The 18,476-nt window shown below is 42.3% G+C and overlaps 2 long non-coding RNA genes across 3 annotated transcripts in view; both read left to right on the forward strand.

Moving 5' to 3' along the window:
• LOC125337030 overlaps positions 1–8,889 on the forward strand; it is a 72,218-nt gene extending 63,329 nt beyond the window's left edge. Inside the window, exon 3 of the long non-coding RNA XR_007207913.1 lies at positions 7,959–8,889. This is a non-coding gene — a long non-coding RNA (uncharacterized LOC125337030). The remainder of the gene's footprint in view (positions 1–7,958) is intronic.
• A 3,893-nt stretch (positions 8,890–12,782) lies between these two features.
• LOC125322031 overlaps positions 12,783–18,476 on the forward strand; it is a 30,598-nt gene continuing 24,904 nt past the window's right edge. For both annotated transcript variants that reach the window (XR_007201815.1, XR_007201816.1), the window contains exon 1: positions 12,783–16,299. This is a non-coding gene — a long non-coding RNA (uncharacterized LOC125322031). The remainder of the gene's footprint in view (positions 16,300–18,476) is intronic.

Here is an 18,476-nt window from a genome sequence, read left to right on the forward strand (position 1 = left end):
TCTGGCTATGTAAATTTAAAATGTTGTTCTGGTTCAGTTGTGCTTTCAGGTTTTTAATAGAAAGGAAATTAAGAGGCAGAGACTAAAGTGACTGCTGAAATTTTGTTCATTTTTGTTCTTCCTTCTAAACTGGTATTCTATGAATATTTCCTATTTGGGATATTTATAAGAAAGAAAACCAAAATCAAACCCAAAAACAAACAAGAAAAACTAACTAAAAACCCCATAAAGATTAAATGAAACATTTATTTTTTCATTTGCCTTTATATTTTGTTGACATATTGGCTAAAACTGGCATGGGATTAGATGCATTTGTAGAGATCATAAGTACCAATGGATCTGGAATTGATGTGAGCAATCTGCTGTGCTGTGTTGGTTTTCTGAATGGGTGTCTCCAGACACTCTGCTTCTAACCAGATATCTCCACTCTGGGAATGGTTTTTGTGACTCAACATTGACATCTGACAATAAAACAGCAGGCATATGCACAGGAGTGCAGGAAAAATGTCTTTGCAGTGTCCCAGGCATGTATTCATCATTCTTTGCCTGCGTTTAATAAAAGTGTGGCCATCTTGCAGTCAGTGTTTGCAAAGGCAAATCTCTTAAGCCTAGCTGTCCCTGTACTTCTCTCAGTCTGTCTCCAAAGCACATTTTTAGTGCACTAGACATGCACACATCACAATTCATCTCTTTTCCTGGCCAGCTCAATATTTGTTTCTGCTGTTGCAGTACAGATGATGGGAATGAAGCAGGAGAAGGATCTCTGGTTATTGAGTGATCAGTCATTGTCCATTTTCGCCCCTAGTGACATTTGTCATGTTCAAAGGTGAAGTTTTCCTCCTACTTCTTAATGAAATAAAAATCTAAAGGCTGGTATAATTTGATGAATGTATCTGTGTCAAAAAAATACTCAGAGACATTATGTAGGATGTCAAATTATATTTGAGTGCAATTTATTAATTTAGGGAATAGATGCTTTCTTAGTCTTGAACTAATTCTTGTTTCATTAGAAGCACTTTTTTTCTTTTTAACTTGTAGCTACCTACTAAGAAATGTTGCTTATGCTTTAAGCTCTTTGAAAGTAATGCCAAATGTTAGTATGTATGAATAAGTGTTTCCTAACTTCCTGAAATATTTTCATCTATTTAAAAGGAAAGCACTCTTATCTTATTTTTACTGGAGATACTTATTTAGTGTGGTCTCACTGGCAGCTGAAAAGAAAGGAGCCATTTGAAGTTGGTTAAAAATAAGTTTTTATAATTTGTAGGAAATTGGGCCCTGATATTATTTCTTTGGTGATTATTATCTGATCAGCATCATGCTTCTTCCCATGTTCTAGGAAAACTGCTGAAAGAACAGTTAGGACTATACCTTGTTAGTGTGGCATGTCCAAACCAGTTTTTTCTTTGGTTACATCAATATCTTGATTTCCTTTCCATCAGGACACATCTCGGTTTCCTGCAAGATCTGAGGAGGTGTTATGGATTCCCAGCACACTGCTCCTCTGGATATTCCAATCCTTTTAAGGGAGATGCTGAAAATAAAGTGGTTTATGTCAATCTGCAAATGAAGCAATGGCACTAAGGATGAGAAATAGTTGTAAAAGGGAAGGGCCATGCTGAGAATCTTCTCATTCATTTCAATTTATGACTAAAGTCTCCCACACTTGGTTTGTCCTGCAGGAAAAGCTTAACTTCTCTAACCACAGGTTGACAGAAGTGTCTGAGTACCAGAAAATTTGTCAAAAACAGACACCTCCCTGTAACACCTAAGCAATTATCTCCAGCTTCTAATATTAAGCTTGTTTGTATTTTGAGGTTGATGAAGTCTTGGTTCCATTAAAAAACCTTTTAATATAGGTAAAACCTCTAAACCCTTTAAAAAAACCCTTTTAAACCTTTGAATCTAGGTAAAATTAAAGTCATCTCACTGCTTCTTGTAGATCTAAGACCACGGCCTCAGAGACCTGTAGATGCCATTGGTCTTTTATCCAGGTGCCAGAGGAGATAAATTCATGTATTTGCCCATCCAGTGCTTCCCATCCCCAACCCTTTTGTTCAGGGTGTTGCTGTATCCTCTCCAAGACTTTCCACCTTTCATCCCAAAGCTGTCCCAGCTTTGTGAGGAATAACTAAGAGAGGTCAGGGTTTGCCAAGTGCTGCTAAACACAACTCTTCTATCTGTGTGAAAAAAACAGCATTAAATTCGGGCACCACTCTGAGGGAACTGACAGGAAATTTTGATTTTGACCACAGGATATCATTAAAAATATTTTCCCTGCTGTGCCATATGAGGCTTAATTAAATATTTGTTCAAACAGCCTGAGTTTCCCCAAATGAAAGGATGTGGTATGAATACATTAGTATAATTTGGATACCTGAGCCTCTGAAATTTTCCAGTTATCAGGAGTAAAAAAAGAATTGGCCTTGTAAGGCATTTTTGGGGGGCCTGTAGTGAGGTCACAGGTGTCACCAGAGCATGCCTGGATTATATAGAAATTGTCATAAATTTGTGGTCTCTGCTGCTGCCCCTTATTTCTCTACTGGGGTGTGCCCAGGCTAACATTTGGACAACTTCAGAATTCTGGTGTGGAAATCAGTGTCATGGCAGCATCTCCCACCACAGGAGGAAGATTCTCTTCTCTTCATGGCCTTGTGCTCCACATGATTTTCCAGAAGGATTTGATTGTGCGATCCTGCACTGTTGCTAACAAAGGAGTTTCCCCAGATACACTGGGGTACCCATGAGTTCCATGTAGTGTAGGATAAAGTCATGGATTCAGGTCACCTCTCACTCAAAAAGTGCTAAGGTAGAAAGCAGTGAAAGAAGGAAAGGGTAGCCTACAGATGCATTAAAATGTATATATTCAAAATATACATATGTGCATTCACACACTTTAAAAATAAAAGTGAACCAGGAGGAGGCAGGAATTTATATGTTTTTCTTTTTTAATAGAAAAATACTTTCCTGCTATTCTGAATTTTAAGGTGCTCAGAGTCTATGAGGCTTTTGTGTGGTGATTCAACATCTCAGCTTGCATAAGAGTGTGATTTCTCACAAGTATTTTATTTGAAAACATGTTATAGCAAAACAAGTCAATATCTCCATTGAAATAATGTATCTTTTTGGTTGAATTTTTTTTCTGTAAAATATCTTATTCACCCTTTTAATGTAAGGAATGAGATCATGATGAAGTGAAATGGAGATTTTATTGATCCTAAAACATGTTTGTTTAGAACAGGGGAGAAGAATAAAGAGACGAAGATAAAAACTTGGGCTAATGTTCAACAATCCTCATATTGTGACCAAGATGTGGTGAGTGACTCTTTGAATATTTATCTTAGATTGAGGAGGATACTAAATTCTCCTAGCTTGAGAACCTGTGAATGTCATGTGCCTGAGGCTCCCTTTAGCTCCAGAGCGACTGCTCACAGTGTTTGCTGTAAATAGTCTCCAAAATCTATCTGATCTTTATATCTAATGTATGCAGCAAAAATTCCACTGCCAGCTGGCAAAAGATGTTCTGTCTGCAATGTCATTAAGGGGTCACATTTAGAGTTATGATATAGTTTTGGACTGTGACTTTATCAGAGCACGAAGGGGCTTGCACAGAACCTTCAACAAGAGAACAGCTGAGAGCAAATGCATTTTCTGCCTTTGTAGTGTCTGGCTGGGCCATTGATGATGTCATAATTCTACCAGTCAATAAAGTATTTATAATTTTTGATATCAACCAGGGAGTAGAGCAGAACAATCCCACATTTGGGGATTCAAATTGGTCCTTGGATATGCAAAAGCTGGGGGAAAGGGGCAGAGGTTCTTGCATGCCTGGAGCTCGTGCCCTGCCCAGGTCTGAATCCATCAGCAGCTCTTGTCAGCCAGGCCACTGAATGTGCCCAGGAAAGGCATACTAATGTCAATTTTATAAAAGAAAGAGGAGACAAAAGGGAATTGGTTCAAAACCAGCATCTGAACAAATGAGAACAAGCTGACTACTTCATTTTGGAGAAAAGTCTGTGGCTGTTTCTCCAGCTGCAGGAGGGAGCTGAGTGCCTCAAAATGGAGGAGAGCAGCTTCCAGAAGAAAGGGGCAAATGGGATTGAATTGCTGCTTTGGACAATGCCAAACACTTATATTGTTACTGCAGTGGGGAGGCCAGGGAGCAGGCACATTGCTCTGCCCAGCTGCTGCTTTTGTTTCACCTCGTTTTCGAGAAGGAAGGGTTGTTGTTAGGAGCAGTATCAGTAGCTGCTGTAGCTGACACATAAAGTGTCTTTTCTTTCTTTTTTTTCCAGTTCTGATTCAGCATGAGCTGGGCTAGAGGTAGTGCTGAGAAAGGCCTTGAGAAAAGGAAAGGGAAACTTTGGAGGCAAAGTTTCTTGCTGGGAAGTGACCTGCAGGCTGTGGGGAAGTTGTCCTGTACAGATGGCCTTTTCCATCTGAAATCACCCACTGTGGAGGCAAGGACCTGGAGACATTCTCTGTAGCTTCCAGCTCGTGCCTGAAATCAGTTAATCTCTTTTCTTGCTTTCCCAGAGCACGGAAATTTATTTTTAGTTTGTTTAGAAAGACACTGATTTAATGAGAGGGAGAATCTTAGGTTGTAACTCTATGTTGCAGAAATTTTTTTCTCATGGTTTTAGTGTAAGTTGTTTCCTTCCCCTGGCAGCATATTCTGGTCTGTAGGAAGTAGAGTGCCCTCTGTAAACTGAGTTAACTTCGTGTGGGCTGTCCTACTGAATATGTAAAAAAATATGTATCTTTGAGAACAAAAAAATCCTGCCTAGAAAGTTGGTTTTCAGCCTTTTTTTTTAAGTTAACCTGATTTAAAACAGGTTGTAACAGAGAAACTTGGGGGGTGAAAAATTGCTGAATAGAGACAGGAATGAGTAGCCAGTACAAATTAGTCTTAATTAAACCTAATTTAGGCTTAGTCTTTTTACAATAAAGTCATGAAACATCAGTCTCAAGGGTCCCATTTTTGAACAGCTGAAATTGTTCTAGTGTAACAATGAGGGTTAGTATAGGTAATTGCATTGCCCCATAAAGATGAAAAACTGTCTTTTGAAGAGGTAACTCAGATATTCTTGAGTGACAACTGCTGTCAAAGAGCTTTTTTCACTCCAGCATGGGATCCACTAAACCAAGGTAATGGAAGTGGCCTGGTGCACAGCAAACAGGCCCCTGGCAGTTTTGGTAATTTTGACCACGAACTGACTGAAGAAGTTTTCCCCCTGGAGTCCTGCATGTCCAGCATCCTCGATGAACATTAGAGTCAGTCAGTGAACAACAGTGACTTCACTGTTTTACAGCTCAGTGGACCTTGCACCAACAGCCTTCTCTCAGCATGTTCAAAATTGTCCCCAGGTCTCTAATGAGACAAAGAAAGTGATCAGAGTGGCATCTTTTTCTCCATGCTTGCATAATTTACTCTCATTCAATATGCTCTTTAAGTATTCATATCTCTTTCCTTCTTTCCATTTTGGGTTTATTCAGTTCAAGATTTTATTTAATCAGATACACTAATCCTTGGAGGTTTTTCTTTTTACATCAAGGTAGTCTCACACTGAAACCAACTTTCATTGAATTAGGCATTTGTTGAATGTTAAAAGTAGAGATTAATAAGATCTTAATATAATTATTTAATACTTTAGCTAAAAATTCAGTTATCACTTTTGCCATCATAGTTATGCGTAACCAACAGTTAACTGGATTTCTGCACATTTCTATTTCACAATAGGGCAAAACCACAAAAGTTCCATGTATTTTGTGTAGTTCTTCCCCAGGAAATATCACACAGATAAATTTAAATGTTTATGTGCAGGCCTTCTGACTGCCATTAGTCCCAAAAATGATAAATGCCCAGGGGTACTGGCAACAAAATGCCAAAGTTATAAAGGACATTTTTCTTATGAAAGCGTGTCTGGAAGAACAGATTAAATTGTGTCCTCATGTATATAATTGGAAAAAGAGTCTTCATCTATTATCACTTTAAAATAACATCTTTATCTTCATATTTGCTAGATGATCTGCTAGTTTTGCTGCCTAGAAATACAGAATATTAAAAGCAGTTCTGTTATCAGTGAGAGAAGCTGTTTCTGAGTGCCCATTTTCCGTGGGCCAATGCCAGGATGTGAGATGTGCACAAACCCACACCTATGTACCAGGGTTTGCACGGCTGTAGAGAGACACAGCAGAAGAGAGAGCACCTAAACTAAAATGCGTGTGGCTGAGGTCCACATTCCTTTTAGCTGCTTTACTTCATTCCTGCCTCTGTTTCTTCTCCCCCCCCCCCCCCCGCCCAGCTTTAGATTTATGAGCCATTGTAAGCTTTTCTGACTGCTTCTGGAAAGGATTCATGGCGCTTGTGCTCACAGCATCCAACAAATCACTCATTTCACAACATTCACTTCTTTCATTAGATGGGTATTCTTCATTTTCTGCACATCCCTCACACTTCATTACAGTAATTTGAAGGATTTTGCATACCAGTCTCAAGAGAAAAGTATCTTATTTGTTGTTGGTTTGAAATGTGGATTTCATCAGTTCTGGTCTTCTTTTTTTTTTTTTTGTCACTACAGCATGAAAAATAGTGAAAGGCAACTGCACATTAAACTGAAGGCTGATTTACAGGTTCTGTTTTTTGGAATAGTTGATTTTTACCTTGAAGCAGAAGGACGGACTAACTGACTTGATGATTTCCCTTGTGGCTCTGTTGTCTCTGTTTCTGCGATTGAATGAATATTCGTAGGGAAAACGCGTTTGATACTTTTGTATCAGATGTTTTGCATTCAGCAATTTTATTTTTTATTGATATTCTTTGCAATTTAGCCAAATGATATCTATTTTCTTGCATGGTGAAGGTCTTTGAATGTAAGCTCTGGATGCGGGGCATTGTGGTTTCAACAGTGCCAAATGATGACAAAGAGGTGCATTTAAAATACTACTTATGTATAGAAAATTGTGTTGTTCTTGGAGAAAACAGGGCAGATATTTAACTTGTCCCTTGGGCTCCTCTCTATCTAGATTTGGGAAGACCACAGCCCTTCCTGTGTCTCCTTGTGTGGGGAGATGGAAGGCCCCCAAAGAGATACACACCTTGTGATACTCCCCACTATCTAATATTCCTTCTGCTCTCTAAGTTAAAAACCAGATTTAACCAAGTTAAAAACTTGTATTTTTATTTGAAGCACACATACAACAATTTTTCTCTTCAGTTTCTTGGGTGTGACTCAATTGCTCAGCTTGGTTATCCCTTTTCTGGGAGAATGACATCTCCAACAGTGGGTGAAAGACCCACCGAGATGAGTTTCTCATCACCACCAATGGCCTGGGGAGAGGATGCAAGAATTTAATCCTCTCTCTCCCCTGACAATTCCATTTCTCCCAGTCAACAGAAATGATTGTTACACCCCTGTTTTCTTTCAACAACCCATGGTAAAAGTTAGGTCAGGTGTTTGTTGTGTCTCTGTTCGTGACCTTCTGTTGCAAACAGTCCCCGAAGGCACCGGATTTCTGACTTGCAGCTGCAATCCTCGTGGTTGTTAGTCTGGGAGCGTAGCAAAATGTGAGAGATCATCCATCTCAGACCCCCACAGCATCAGATTGTTTTCTATCCTATACCCTTTGGACACAGGGGCTTTGTGGAACTCTTCTTAAAGAGAGTTTCTTGGGGGGGTCTGCAGCATTTCTCTTGACAGACTTCTCTGCGCCTCACTGTGAGAAATTGCTTGATGCTGATCTTGTGGGGTTTTTCCTCACTTGTGTTTCATCTAATTGATCTTAATTCATGGCAACCCTTTGCCTTTTCAGTGCTCTACTGGTAAACAGCTGTCTTATCACCCAACAGGTTATAAGCCCGTTCTCTTTATTTTCAGTTTTCTCCTGAATGGCCTCTTTAAGCCCTTCTTAATTGCACACTGGGCTAATGTTTAATTTTTCTTTTTCATCTTCTTTAGGTCTCCTGTTCAGAAGTTCTACGCCTGCTACACCAGAGTCTCTCAAACAGCAGTACTGGGGTGCTCAGGGCTTGTCCACAGAGTGCTCCCTAAGCATCTGAGTTGCGTGGGTAGGAAGCTCCTACTTTTATTTCTCTTTCTGTTAACAGCGGCTTTATTCCAAACTTATTTTAAGTTTGTTCTCTACCACTGTCCTAGATCACATTTATTTTGGCAAATCCTCCTTACCAGTGCTATGCAGTTTCTTTTTTTTTTTTTCACATTTACCTTTTAATTAGGCATATCTGTATATTCTACAAGTAATATATTTTTCAGGATCTGTACAATATATTATAGATATATCATGATACTTGTGGGCCAGTGCAAGGCAAAAGAAATAGAGGAAGAAAAGGACTAAAAAGGACTACCTGTCTAAGATGCAACACTGCTAATTTCATTCATTTCCATGAAGAAAATGACCTTGTGAAGGTTGTGAAGGTTTTTATTTGGGGCTGGGTCATAGTTTGACACTAAATGAGCCAGTAAGGAGTCTTTCTTTCAGTGACTCTCTGCAAACTACATTAATTCTACTTTTAGAGACAGAAATTTCTGAATCTTCCAGGCCATATGTTTAGCTTACAACCTCATTTGTTATCAGGCATGACAGGTCTATTTAATATCCTTTTACTGTGTAGTACAGATGTGAAAACTGCTATTGCTGAAGAGGTGAGACAGTGTTATGCACCAACAGAGCTTCCCTCCATTTTTATAGGAATTCTCTGAGTGCTCTGCAGTGACCAGTGCATGAGGAAGCTTAGACTTAAATCACGTATTGGTGAAGAATACTGGAAAGCTTTTCCTCCACAAGCAGATCTACCAGGAGGAAATTTGTTTTGTTTGGTGGACAAGGTTGTTGTCATAGGTTAGCAAGCATAGTCCCGGAAGGGACGTCCTTGCTAAGGGATGCTTACAGTTTCCTCTGGCACCTGATAGAACCTATCAGCTGGCCAGTTTGAATATGGACAATTCTCTAAGCCACTTAAAGTTGTGACCACCTCTGTGATCCACATTTAAGAATAGGCAAACTCCCCCCCAAGCTCTCTCTCATTTCCGGCGCTGGGACAGGTGGCTGCGGGCCCCGTGTGGGGGCCAGCGGGCCCGGCCAGGCCCTGCTTGGGCCAGGCCGGGCCGGGCCACGGCCATCCTGGAGCCATGGACCTGTTCCAGCCATGGAACCCCCCCCACTGCCTTGCCGTGGGCAGCCAGAGCGGCTCGGCTCTCCCTTGTTGGGGTCCCTCCCCCGCCGTGTAGCCCTGGGAGAGGGGCCCTGAGGGCACAGACACGGGGTTCCCTGTCCCTGCTCAGCCTCGTTCCCATTGGTTGGTTTGTGTCCCCTGCGCGGGAGAAGGACCCTTGGTCCCGTGACTGAAACAGTTCCTGGGCAGAGCTCCGGCCATGCGGCTGGAGAAATAAACATCTCTGAAACAGCTATCAAGAATCTGTCTGTCCGTATATATTTCCTTTCCACGGGACTCCTGGTTTGATATATGCGTGTTGCAGGATCCCCACTGCAACAAATGGTGGAGAATGCGGGCAGAACGATCCCCGATCCCTAAGCGACTGATTTGTGTGAGTAAACCCTGGAAACTTTGGATTCCTCTTCTTGGTTTTGCTTTGCTATTCCGTATCTAAACTATGGAGGAACCGTGGGAAGACTCTTGGCTCTCAGAGCCGCATATGGACATTTATCTTAAACTTAAAATGATTCTTGAACAACGATTTGTAAATTTTAGCTTGATTCAAGCTCAAAAAGAACTGAAACACTTCCTGGCATGGTTGTTTAAGAACTTTTTCTATGTTTCTTGGGATTTAATTCTTACCAAGGGCTTTTGGAAAACCGTTTGGACACAGTTAATACTGGAGTCAAAATATATGCCGATGGAAGAATATTTTCGTGAATATTATTTAGTTACCGAGACTGTTGAGCAATGTCAGCTGTGTCCTGGCGAAGGGAAGCGTGGCGCAGGGACCGTGCGGCCCAGGCCACGTGCACCGAGCGCTCTGAGAGCAGCAGCGAGGCAGTTCCCGCGCGCGGGCGGAGCCACGCGAGCCGCAGTGTCGGTGGCGGAGCGAGGAGCGGCGGGACCCGGCGGTGCCCGCCCGGTCCTGTGCAGCGCGTGGTGGAGCGAGCCCCGTGAACGCCCGACCGAGAGGGGCGGCACGCGGGCGGCGGCTGGCGGCGATGGCGGTGGAACGGAGCCGCGCCCGGCCGAGACGCGCGCTGGAGCGGGGCGCGGGGGAGTCGTCGCTCGGGGGCCCGGCCGAGACGTGGGTGCAGCGCCCGGCAGCGGCAGCGAAGCTGCGACCAGAGGAGGCGACGCACGGAGAACTGAGCGGCGTGGCCCGGCCCGGCCCGCGCAGCCCCGAACGCGACCCCGGGAAGAGCGCGCAGGCACCAGCAGCCCCGACAATTCCAACACGGGAGCGACCGAAGGAGAGAGCAAAGACGCAGCGAGACAGAAAACAGCAGCCACTCGGAAAAAGGAAAAGATCATAGCAACTAAGACCTTAGGGATAGTAAAATGGTATAATGTTAAGCAAAATTATGGTTTTATAACAAGATGTGACAACCAGCAAGACATATTCGTGCATAGAACTGCTATTAAAAAGAATAACCCTGAAAAATGCATCCCAAGCTTGGGAGATGGAGAAGTGGTGGAATTTAATATTGTACTAGGGAGAAAAGGGTTACAAGCATCGCAGGTCACTGGGCCTGATGGTGTTCCTGTAAAAGGCAGTATATATGCAAAAAATCGTAGTCATGTTAGACAGTATCTCCATTGTAAACCCCCCCTACAGTTTCCCTTTCCTAATCCCACCTTTCCCTTTTACTCTATGTCCTATTACCCCCAGTGTATTCCCAATCCGTTTTTTCATCCATGGTTTCCCTCACAAAACCATGCTTTTGCCAATTGTTTCCCCAAAAATCCCTTTCCAATGCCGAGTGGGGGATGAAAAGGGGGAGGGAAGAAGTTAAACCCTCTCCTGCCTCAGTTTCCCCAAAAGCATGCTCAGAGAGTTCTGTCTCCCTTCTGTCAGCCCTAAGATGTTCCAGAGAATCTGTTTGGACATTTAAAGACTCAGGAGGGTGGCTTGTTTTGTTTTGAAACTGTTCTTGTTATGTTTATCCAGTTGTTTTCATTCTCCTTTTATTAAAATAAAACGGGTGAGGTGTTGGGGTCCCTCCCCCGCCGTGTAGCCCTGGGAGAGGGGCCCTGAGGGCACAGACACGGGGCTTCCCTGTCCCTGCTCAGCCTCGTTCCCATTGGTTGGTTTGTGTTCCCTGCGCGGGAGAAGGGCCCTTGGTCCTGTGACTGAAACAGTTCCTGGGCAGAGCTCCGGCCATGCGGCTGGAGAAATAAACATCTCTGAAACAGCTATCAAGAATCTGTCTGTCCGTATATATTTCCTTTCCACGGGACTCCTGGTTTGATATATGCGTGTTGCAGGATCCCCACTGCAACACTCCCTCCTCTCCACTGCGATAAGAAAAATTCAACATTCCAGCTGCAAAGCTGCAAGGCCGAGGTGAGAGTAACCCTTTTATTGCTGTGAAGAGCTGAAAACCTGAGGGAAGAGAGAGAGATGCTTAAAGCTGAAATTCTGTTGTGAAGCTATAATATATCAGAGTATCCTGTTGTAATTTCATGAAGATATGGGGGGTGGAGTGTTCAACTCGTGAGCAAAAGCACCTGCGCTGAGATAGGCAGATGCTGACGCAACTGTAATTTCATGAGAAGTTTGGGCAGGGAGAGATGAACCAGATGAGGACTTTTGCTCCAAATGGGAAAGGAGAAAACCTCAGTCCCTAGAGATGCTCCCAGAGATAGTCCTAACAATGAAGATGAGGAAGACCCTTTGCTCCCAGGGGAGGAGAAGGGCCTCTGTTTTTGTTTCTGAACGGCTCAACCTTAAAATTGTACCCCAAAAAACTTCAAGAGTGGACCCTCAAAAGCAGTTGCGGGAAAAGCTGCAAGTCGGGGGAAAGGACTCACACACAGGCAGAGAGACTCCTCTTCCTAAATGGACTGAACAATATTTGGAAGTGGGCGGCTGTCTCGTTGTGATAATGTTTTCATAGCATGAGCAAGAAGAGACTTCTCTTTCTAAATGGACTGAACAAGGTTATTATGGAAGTGGTAAACAGACTGAACATCTTAAGGGTTGTCTTTTCACATTGTCAGTGGGAGAAGGGAGGAAGGTGGGGGGAGGAGGAGAGTTCTGAAGGTGGTATAATTTTTTTTTCCTTCTTCTTTTAGGTCTGTTAATAAACTTCTTTCTATTCTTTCAAGTTTGGTGCCTGCTTTGCATTTCTCCTAATTCTTATCTCACAGCAGCTAAACAGTAATGAGTATTTTGGACCAAACCACTACACTAAATTGGTGTTTCTGCCTGGTTACAAACCGAACCCACGACAGTTGTATTATATTGCCATTAAGAAGAAGCTGCTGAATCAGAAATCTCTGAGATTTTTGCAATTTGATGAAGCTCATGCCATAATTGAAGAAATCTGCCAGGTTACTTTGCAGATATTACACTAATGTTTCTGAGACATAAGTCCCCAGTCTGCTACTGAACCACATTCTTACACAAATGCAACTCCCAGGTGGGTTGCTACACTGGTGTTTTTAAGTGCATTTTATTTACCGTGCTCCAGAATGATCATTTTGCTCTCATCAACATTTATGGTTAATTGAATACATGAAAACTAAATTCATTAAGATCAAAGCACTAAGTGTGGTGCTTGTTCCGTGCCTTCATTTCTATGGCACTTAAAACCTTTAGGTTAAACATATGTTAACGTGAGTTCTGAGTGTATCTTCTGAAGGAAACTATGTTTTACTTTAGCCTTGCAAACTATTTCATTTCTCTCAAGATCAGGTCATGAGATCTCTGGGCCTGACAAGTAGAAAATTAAGACAATGGTATCTACAATTAGAGTGTGAAGTTCAAATGACGTGACATGGGAAGAAGTTATGGAAAAGGATCCTGTCCCTTTGCTTGTGTTTGAAGTGTAATACATGTGGTTTAACAGTTGTGAGGGATCCTCTTGGATCCAGTGATGCTACTTAAGGTAGAAAGCACCAGAACAAGCAGAAAATGGTGCAAAATTTGCTATATGAAACACTGGTAAAGGTAAGATGGAATGCAGCAAAAATCGATGTGCTTGTGCCAGTGCTATGATACTAAATATTTCAAATTATTCTGCTTTGCCCTCCTGCCTAGAATGTTGACTTGTGTGTGGAGCTGAATTAAACTCTTCTACATGCAAGGGGTTCCAATTCCCCAGTTATTTGTGAGATGCTTGATGCAGTTGTCCTTGATGAGCTAGTGGATACTTAAAGATGTTGGATTTCTCTGCTGATTCCAATTGAGGTGTTTGAAAGTCAGCAGTTTGGGGTTTATGCACAGCAATGGGTACTTGAGAGTCTGTGGCCATTTATGCTTTTGGATGTCCTGGAAAATAATTTAGTGAATGACAGGTCCAGAGCAATGGCAATGTGTGTGAGCAGTCAGCTGGGAAAAAAGAGAGCCTGGTTACAGGAATTATAAATGAGAACAACAGTTGGACTTGAGGAGAACAAAATGAGCTAAAAATACAGCCCAGGAGTAAATGGTCAGAAATAAAGGGAGACAGTTTGGACTTGATAATAGTTTTGTCTCCAGTAAACACTCTTAAGCTCATGTTCCTGAAGGAGGGAAAATAATACAGAAGTGAAATCTACACCAAGGGAGCCACTCATCCATCCTGGATAGATCTCTGAATGCTGTAGCTGCCTGGGAATGGGAGAAGAAGAAAAGGAACCACAGGGGAGGTTTGGTATCTTGGCTGCCAAGGGCAAAAGAGAACTTGCAGTTCTCTGGGTACAACAGATGAGATTTCTGCTGCACACAGAGAAAATGAGCCTAACAATGACACGGGCCTGTAGATAAGAGGGAGAGCTGCCAGGATGAAAGAAGGTAGCTATTTGGCTGTGGTACAGATTTTCTTTTGATTGTCACTGAAAAACATCCCCTGACTGGCATGGAACATGAATCCTTTCCGTGAAGATATTGCCACGCCTTTTGCTGGGAGACTTGGAGGGCTGAATGCTATCCACACCTCCCAGCTGTGCTGCAAAGGGACCGGTGCCATGGCTTTTGTGTGAGGCTGCCCAGTGCCCAGTTTGCCTTTCAGAGGGAAACTACTTTGTCTTTGGCTGGTACTGAACAAGGTTTCACAGGCCTTGGACAAATTGAACATTGTTTGAAACCATGCATTCCTCTGCTGGCTGCTGTTCCTCATGTCTGTTTCTCTCCTGTTTATTGAAGTTCTTCTTACAAACTTCTTCCCAGTGGTCATAGCTTGCACTTTCCTGTTTGTGGTTTGTTACTAGATCAGACTGGAGCACTTGAATAGCTGTAGTTAGGTGTTAAAAATGCTGCAGTTCACTTACAAGAGCTGTAACTGATGAAGTCCCTCACAGTGAACTTCTTGGAAAATATTTTAATCCAATTTCACTGGATTAGCAGCACGCATACAAAGCAGCAGGTGGTCTAGTGGCTGTAATGGAGTATTTATTTCCTGTTTCTCGGGTTCACAGAGACATTCTGAAGTTGCTTTCAACCTGATTTACCCTTTAGTCCTGAGTTTTGTAGTCAAATTTCCATACAGGACATCTTCCTTAGCTGGGTATCACTGGAAAGGAGAAGCAGGCAGGAGAAGAGAGAAGGAGGAATATTTTTATTAATTCTGATGGCTTAAAATCAACCTTCCTCAAGCCATCTCATCTTCCTAAAAGCAGTACTGCCTGTACTGAATTAGAAACTCATTAACACATCAGTCACATTAAAAACCAAACCCAAACAGCTTGGGAATAGATTATTTTTTGGGGCATCTCCCAGCAAGTCAAGAAACTCCCATAACTCATCCTGGTGACAGGCATTGTTGACCTTGTTTAGCAAATACAAACTGATTTCACCCAAGCACTTTGCCAAAGAACTTACCAAATAACCTGCAATAACATCTTACTGCATTTAAATATGGGGTAAAGACAAAAAAAAAAAATTAAAAATGCTACAAAAGCCTGATGGCAAAACCAGTATAAAGCCTCTGAATAATTGCTTCTCTTCTAGGTCTTTGTTTTATTAAAAAGTGTTGGGCACAAATACCCACAATCTTATCCAGGAAGACGACAGGAGGACAAAAGCTGAACACAAACCAAGCCCCTACAGGAGTCTGGAGCAGCATAAGATCATTATAACAGCTTGAACCATTTGTACTGCCTTCTTTTATGAGGAACAAAGGCAATTCATTCATTTGGGCTGCTGGTGCACACCAGCAGAGAGAAAGGGTAACAGCATAATCTGTCAGGGCGTTGGCTTGGCAGGCAGTGGGTTGTGTTTCCACCTGGAGGCTGCCAAGTCCTGACTGAGTCCAGATTTCAGACTTCAGTCTCTGCCATTGGCAGCAAAATGAAGGATCCTGTGAAGGGGTGTTTGCAAAGGGCCAAATGCTGCGCCAAGAACATCTCTTATACATCCGTCATTATAGGGACAGATATTGCACAGGAAATGCTGAAAGGAATAGAGATGCTTTTATAAATGACAGCTTGCTTTTTAGAATTGCTTCTTCCTCACTCACACCCTCCCCCCCAAAAAAAAACCAACCCACAAAAAAACCCAAACAAACAAAAAACAAACCAAACCAAACAAGAAGGCAAAACAGAACAAACAAGCAAAAAACCTGGGAAGCTTCCTGAAGAAATGTAGTTGCCTGAGGCAAGAATTTATGACGTCTTGCTGGGCTGGAAACTGGTTGCTTCCTTGGACCAGAGGATGAGCAAGGGAAGGAAGTGAGGTAATTTCACACAGTTGTACCTCTGTTTGAGCAGGTGATCTGGATGTGGTTGAAATTTTAAAACTTATGTTGTTGTAATTCCCTGATAACTTTCTTGTTGTAAAGTATTTAAATCTTGATAGTGTGCCCCAGCCAAACCATTTTTAGTTATTTTTACCAGAGTCCTCAGAGTGAGACCAGGCTGGAATTACCCTCATTGGCTTCACCTGGCCTTTCCACCTTCAGCTGCAGCACATCAGCCCCAAGAGGGGTTTTTAAGATCCAGTCTGAAGACTCGAGGGGAGACCAGGGGCCGTTTTATATCTGCTCCTTCTCTTTTGCTGGCTTGTTGTTTGGATTTCCTGGACTAACTTGGCTGCTGATCACTGGATGGGTTTGGTTGCTGTCATCATCTTGATGCTGCTTGCCTGGATCAGGAGCCCCACCTGTTAGAGCCCTCAGGAATTCATCAAGGACTGAAAGGTAAACTGTGCTGAATTGGAAAAAAATTGGGAAAGAAGAAGCTGAAAAACTAAATACCAAGACAGCAAGGAATAGATAAAAGGGACTGTGCTGCACTAGATTAAAACCAATCCTATCATCAGAAAGGTGGTGCAGAGCTCATGGACAGAATGGAGAAACCAATCAAGCACTGTGAGATCTCAGGCACAGCAGTTGCAAAATGTATGTGTACTGTATCATGTAAAGGTTGTAGGATGTATAAGTAATGTGTATAAGTATGTATAAACAAATAAAATGCATAAGTAGTGTATTATGTATAAGTAAGATGTATAAGTAGTGTGATATGTGGAAGTTACAAGTTACAAGATGTATAAGTAAGTGAAATGTATAAGTAGAGTGTTATGTAAAAGTTGTAAGATGTATAAGTAGGTAGAATGTATAAGTAAGCAGAGTGTCTAAGTAGGGTATGATGTCAAAGTTGTGAGATGTGTGAGTGGAGTGTATTTTAAACAATAAGACACTTCTGTGTAATCAGATTGATTTGTTGATCACAAGGCATGAGTTCCTGCACTTTCTCTAGGAGTTGGATGCTGGTTTAGGTGGTTGATATTTGTGCATTGACTATAGCCTGTTGTGCTATCTTGCATCTTTAGGAGACTCAGTCATGAGACAGCTCAGCCAGAGGAGCCTTTGCTTTAGCAGAATTACACAGAATTCACTTTGGGGTTGTCTGTCCTGGCAGTTTTGACTTCTGTAAAGTAGATCCAACGCAGGATCCCATTTCTCTGAGACCGGACAGCTGAACTTGGGTATTGATATGATATTAAATAATATAAAATCAATATAAAACAACTTCCTATTGTTTTCACTATTCCTGGCACAATAAATGATTGCTGAAGCATCACTGCAAAAATTTGATTTCTAGTCTCTTGTTTGCTTTCCCTGTCTCAATGGCTGTTTAAAGCTGGAATCAATCCATCACCCATTTAACAACATCTATATCCCAAAAACACTGAAATTTTAAAGTTATTATTGGGTACAAACATATACACACACTCCACTCCTGGACTTTGGTGTTAACTGTATTGACATATCAACAATAATTAATTCCCCCTTCAGTCAAGGTAAAAAAACCTGCCTGGATTTTAAATAAGTCACTCACCTGAAGAAATCAGACACCTCATTCCAGACTGTCTGGGACAAAGAGCATTAACACCTTCCTGTTTCATTTAGCTTGTTTTAATTACTTTGTTTATTTAGCATGCAGTTGGCTTTTTTGTTGCTCAGGAGACTTGGATCTGTGGCAACAGGGAGGGGAATGCAGGTTGAGGTTCCAAGCAGTGACTGGAGTTAAGTGGGAAAAGTAGGAGTGGCTATTGAGTTCATCTGGGATGTTAGAGGGAATTTGAGAGAGCTCTGTTTCTGATTTCAGGAGAGTGACTCAGCCACTGGGCTATTGGATTGATGAGGAGGAGGGATGTGGAGGGGCTTGCAACTTGCTGTCTGTCCTGGTTAGGGTAAATAGAAGGCATGCAAACAATTTTGATCCAAAGAGAGAAATTTGAAAACAAACAACAAAAATCTAACCACCTAAATATCTTAGAAAAATCTTCAGCCTGCTGCATGGAGAATAAAGGTGATAGGGACTGTGTGGAAGTACTGTGAGCATACATCTCTCTCCTCAGAACAAATTGGATGCTGTCACAGTAGGAAGCAGTGCTCGAGTTAAACCTTCCCAGAGATGTTGCCTCCTGTTTTCCTTCCAGGCAGTTGATGCCTGCTGATCCACTTCTTCTGGCACCCTGTTTTAATGATCCCTGGAGCAGGAGAGGAGCAGCCATATGGCTTGCAGGAGCTTCAATTTCAGCATAGAGTTGAAAAAGAGATTAATTTCATCTCTTTGTTTGCCTAGATAATGCTTTGAACCCTATTTTACATGGACTATGAAATACTACGGAAGCTACCAGGTAGTTTCAAACCAGTGAAAGAGCATCTTGAGAGAGGTCAGCACAGGAGGTGTGCCTGGAGGACAGTCCCTTACAGCTGCCCCAGGAGAAGCTTCAGTGGGTAGGAAGCAGATGGCTCAGCTCTGTCAGCCTCCCAAAGTATCCTAAAACACCAGATTATTGAGGCAGTGAGGTTCTGGCTAGCTAACTGCATCTGAGGTGCTCATGGACATGGCTCTCTTTCAGCCCTAC

This window comes from Corvus hawaiiensis, chromosome 2, assembly GCF_020740725.1.
Source record: "Corvus hawaiiensis isolate bCorHaw1 chromosome 2, bCorHaw1.pri.cur, whole genome shotgun sequence".
In the NCBI taxonomy this organism is placed as follows: domain Eukaryota; kingdom Metazoa; phylum Chordata; class Aves; order Passeriformes; family Corvidae; genus Corvus; species Corvus hawaiiensis.